This window comes from Lycium ferocissimum, chromosome 7 (genome assembly GCF_029784015.1).
Source record: "Lycium ferocissimum isolate CSIRO_LF1 chromosome 7, AGI_CSIRO_Lferr_CH_V1, whole genome shotgun sequence".
Lineage (NCBI taxonomy): Eukaryota > Viridiplantae > Streptophyta > Magnoliopsida > Solanales > Solanaceae > Lycium > Lycium ferocissimum.
The window spans coordinates 61,757,956-61,763,895 of NC_081348.1; positions in this window are offsets into that span (position 1 = coordinate 61,757,956).

The window sequence follows — 5,940 nt, forward strand, 5'->3', positions numbered from 1 at the left end:
TGAATAAAGTAGCATGAAAGAATGAAAGAATTGGAAGTTTCCTAAATGCCCGATAGCCTCTCGCAAATAAGTACGGAGCTCATCATACTAATCCGCAAGACTCTATTAGACATGTTCTTATACTTATAAGACCGGGCATCCTATGGCTCTAATACCAACTTGTCACGACCCAACTTGTAGGTTGAGCGGGCACCCACGCTAACCCCTCTCCCCCCGCGGTGAACCCTTCCCTTGTTCAACATTCATTTTAAGCATACTAAAAAGAAACAGAGATAGCTAAGCAGTCTCAAAATGTAAATAACTATTAAGTGCAGAATACTAATACAAATGCCCCAAAATCTGGTCTGAGTACAGTACAAGAACTATTATCAATGCATAAGTCTGAAAATGACAAATACAAAAGAGTCTAAAATATTGTCTAGGAACAATGGACAAATATCACAAAGAAGAGTTTCCGGGCTGCAGATCTGGAATATGACTCCCCCTAAAAACTCATACCAGAAGATGTGGATCCAGTAGCAAACTCTGCACTCAGAAAAGAGTACAATAAGGTAGTATCAGTACAAACACTATGTACTGGTAGGTATCATAGTCCGACAACTATTAGTTCATATATATGAGAAAGAATCAACAAGTAGACATGTAAATCAAGCCCATTCACGAAACTAATCAACAAGGAAATTAATTGAATATCAATACCAAGTACGAATCAATAATAAAGTATGGATGTAAAAGTGAATGCATATGCAATGCAATGCACTGGCCAAAATACCTCAAATCTGTACGCACATGTTATGGATAGAAACCTCCACATCTTAATAGTCATTACCCATGAGGAACCCGCGAAGTCCTTGTACTCTCTCGTCCTGGAAAGAAACCTCGGGCAATGAGTATATCACATTCTGCTTTGGTAACAACCTTAGATAACATATTTTTGTCTCTTTGTACACTATCTGGCAAAGACCTCGAATGTTACTTTGTCTCGCTTATCATCATCAATACCAAGTCATAGTTTATATCAATGCATCATATAAAATGAGAGTGCGTGCCATGCAAGATATCAAATTAATAATAAATCTAAATCAAAGTCTCATTCGTGTCTTATCATAAGCATAGATCATAGTTCAAGCCTAATCTCATGATTCTTCCTCTGTTCGATGATAAGTAACATAAACAAGAGAGATGAATGCGTACAAAAGCCACAACATAGCAAATAAGGGGACAAGCCCAAACCATAACAATAAGGCGACAAGCCCACACACAACAAGAAGCAACCTAATAGAATTCATTCCCAACTTCATACCCGAAGGCTTAGCATGCTTTCCCCGTAAATAACTAACTCATATATATGCTTCACTAATTGAAGTCTAACCGAAAGGTAAACCATAACCTACCTCGATGCCTAGTCGGTGCCACGAACTATCCAACTTGGGCCTTGCCATTCCGAAAAGCTTTCAAACGATCAAAGCCTATTCAACAACGCATTGTATATTAGAAATTGAGACTAACGATACCCATAAAGCTACAATACTATTCGAATCGAAAGTAACCCTTTAAAAGAGAGAAAATGGCCCACAAGGGCAAGATGGGAATTTTAGGTAAAAATCAATTAATCCAAACTTAGGAAGTCTAATACTAAACCTCAATTGCTAATTATGCTCAAACAATCAACAATTCCAACCTTTAATCAAAAACCCCCAAATTTCATATAAACGCTGACTTCCAAAATCGGGATTGTTGAATAAAAGGAAGATTCAAACCTAGGAACTAATTACCCAATGACTTGAAGTTAGGAATAAACAGTTTTACCAAAAAAAAACCCAAATAAACACAAATTAGATAGCACAAGATTCATCAATCAAGACTAGTATTTGTAACTCATCTCTCCCACTAACCCATTCATTTCCACTATGGAATCCAACCTTAAACCATAAAATAAACATAAAAGAAGTAAAGGGAACTTACCTAATGAAGATTCACCCCAAAATGCTCTTCAAATCGCCTCTAGAACTCTTAGGTTTTCAATTTAGTGAATGGAAGAAGGATGGTTCGAATTGAAAATATATGGGAAATCTTTTCAACGATTCGCGCTCACGTGGGCATGGCTCCGCTTCTACGCCCCTCGTCCCTGCGGATACTCATCCGCTGAGGCGGACCTCATTTAATGACTCAGCTTACGCGTCTGCGGGCCAAGTCCCACATGGGAGGATCCGCAGAGGCGGGACGCTAGAAAACCAATCTGGTTTTCACCAAGTTTCGCCCAAAATCCCAACATCCATCCCAGGCCTCCTGGATACAAACTGAACATGTAGACACCACTAAAACGGGCTACGAACTCAACCATCGCTTTAAAATTCCCAACGGAGGTCACCATGACCCGGTCAACCTCCAAAGGCCAAAACCAAGTTTCCAACCAAGGGTACAAAACACTACCAAAAGCCTCGGGAACTGAACCAAATATCCCACCAAGTCATAATCGACCCTCCGGACCTCATGGAATTGACAGAATTCCCAAAAAGGTTCGTTTACCAAAAAATCAACTATTGGTCAAATACTTTTTACTTTAGGGTTCTAACTTCCTCAAGTCCTATGAAAACTCACCCGATGAACTCAGGAACCGTGTCGCCCATCCCCGTGGTTCAAAAGCAGTCTAACGAGGCTAGGGGAAGGGTCAACAGGGGTAAAAGGGGCAAAACGCGCATAACGACCTAACGGGTCTCTACAGTAAGGTGATACATAATTATGGAGTACTATTCAGGTGGTAGTCTTAGGGAGAAACTTGGAGGTGTGTTGTCTTTTTTTTTTTTTTAATATTAATTTTTATTCTTCTAAAAATACATAAGGTTCCACATGCTTAATATAATCTGCTGCATAGAATCTATTCATCACCTCAAGTTGCAATTCATCCGTGGCAAAAATCATATAGTCCCAGAAATATTAGATAAGCAGTAACGCATCCTATCTCCTCCTTCAAACTGTGTTGCCTTTATTATTTACTTTATGTTGGCATTTAAAGAAAATCTCTATTGTTCCCTTTATCTGAATCTCATTAACCGTATGTGCCTTTCAATTTCATCTATTTTTCTACAAATGCGTGCATATATTATAATTTTCTTGGTGCATACCTAATATATGATTGTGCACTGAGCATTCTAATTGATGTGTTTGCTTCACTTCATTACACATCTATTTTGAACTCCGTCGGATAGCCATCATGATATAAAGCTGAAAAATATAGCGCTTGATAAGGTAAGCACCATTGTCAATGATCTAAATAAAAAAAATACATCCCCTTATGCCAAAAAAACTAATTTTTTTATATCAAATATACACTATCAGGAGTGGAGAGAAGCAATTTGTGACTTCCGCCTCACTGATGAAGTTTTTAGAAAGAGCAATTTGGCATAGTAACTACATTGAAAGAAAAGGTGAGATTTTTGTCTTGTTCCATTAGCCATTTATAAAATTAGAAACTTTGAAGGATAGTTTTTTTCATAGAACTCACAGATAATCAAGCAACGTGGATTATGTATCAACTATCATTCTTTCCTCTCTTGTCATTGAAATGAAATTATGCAAGGAACGGTGTTTTAAAGGGCAAGGGCGTAAGGCGGGGCGTTTTACATTTACCTCGGTGAGGCGTAAGCCCCATGAATATTTAATTTTTTGTATTTCATAAAATAATATAATTATAATAAATATTTTTAAGTAGGTAAAATTACTTTAAAAAAAAATTAGTGTTGCCTTTTTTTATTTTTCATACTTCTTGTCTTTTACTTCATATGGTAACATTACTATTTATATTAATGAGGATCAATTCAAGTCAACAAGCTATTAGCCATGTGTTTTAAAGACATTACCTAGGATGTTATTGTAAAAACTTTATTTAATAATATGAAGATTTGAGTAGTTTAGTTCAAAGTATTAGAATATTGCTCGTAATACATAGATAGTGTTTTTTTTCTTTCTTTTGTTATATATATTTTATACTTCTTTTTACAATCTTCAATATTATTTAAGAGAAATTTAAATCATAAAATTCATTGGTAAAATCTTTTGGGGCCTAAAGCAAAAGCTTTACTAGCCTCACCCTCTAGTCACCCCTACTTACAACTTGTAATTATATAAAACATAATTTTACAAGTATAAATAATACAATGAAATAAAAACTATTATGGAATACATATCAACTCTAACATCTTAACTTTCAAAAACTGAAAAAATTACAATTTCTTAAAACAATATTACTATCATACAGTTTATTTTATAGCAATAAACTTTATCAGTATTATAATTAAATCGTAACTCCTTCATGAATAAAATGAAAATTACTTTGAAATAGCGAAATAATAAAATATGATAAATTTGATATGTAAGACAAAAGACCAATGACAAGTGAAAATTTACAAATCGGCTATAGTATTTTTAAAAGAAATATTAAGTGATATTTCACTCTCACAATGTTCTCAAATAGTAAATATGAAATACTACGACTTGTTATTTGAGTTACACCCAATATTCTTATTTATATAGATGAAAAATGATAAAGTATCATCCATTTGTGAAAGAATTATAGGGGTCAACGATTTTAATTAAGAAATTTAACATATAATTTGTGCAAGAACTGTTAGGCTAGCCTCGAGCGTTGGGCGGGTTTAGGACGTATAGTCGAGCGCTTAGGGCGTAAGCCTCACAGGAACTAAGCCCCGAACGTGAGCCTCGGGGTGTTTTGTCAGCGCCTCGCCTTAGGGCGAGCCTCGGGGCGAGTCCTGAAACTGCCTTTTAAAACACTAGCAAGGAATTATATAAACGGATGAAATTAATCGAAGAAAAATTTGCAAATTTTTGGAAAACTGATTACAAACTAGTGCCTCCAACATCATTGCATTTTCTATTTATATAAATATATTCTGCTGTGCAAAACGACCTACTGATCGTGTTCAAATATAGCATAGTAACAAGATTTCATGCATTAGACCAAAATGCTGGTTAGATTCACGTATGATACACAAAAAATCTTTATATGCTAGAATTTCCAAAGTAGGAAAACATAGCCAACGTAAAATACAAAGAAGTCCTTCACTTTACATATGTTAGAACAAACAATAATTTGGCATACACCATATGTTATACTGGACTTTGTCCAAATAATTTGAATCTTGTTATACTGTTCATCTCTTTCTCTTAATCTTTGTTCTTAATAACAGTCTTCTTTAACCACACCCCGGTAACCACGGCCAACATCGTCCTTTATCATTTGGACATTAAAACGGCCTCTTTAAAACCTAGGAATTTACAGGTTAATCCATCTTCATTATTAAGAAGTTAAGAGAATAACCATATACTAAGAATAACAAATTCATGATGATAAGGAAGTAATTACTTTAACATAATAATCATAAAATAATTTACATAATAGGGAGATTAGTACAGAAAACATAGTAAATAAACTTATATGATTTGAAGAAGGAGAGAGGTTTCCCTTTCGGGGAACCCCAAAAAACTACTTAACACTAGGGGATAGTTATTAAAACTTAATACTATTTTACAATAGGAGTTTATATTACAGGTTTTTGGGCAAGGGATTGGATTATTTGATGAAAGAGAAGGGGAATATGGAAGTTTTTCTAGAGAGAGGAGGTTGGTGCTCTTCTTGGTGATGTCTTAAATGCTGCTATTTATAGGCGTCTGGCGGACTTTAACTCCGGATTTCAAAATGTTGAAGAATCTTTTGGTTCAGCCGGGTGCTCTTTTGGCCCCATCGTCATGTGAACTTTTTCAAAAGAAAACTTTATTTACTTGTCCGTTAGCGTATCCGTCCATTTATCGTAGTTGCTTTATTAAAGTTACTTTTAATAAAGCTCTCTTTTCTATCGATGTCTTCTAGTTGCTTTTGTTCAACGAATCTTTCGGTCTTTTGTCTTGTCATAACTTTTTCCT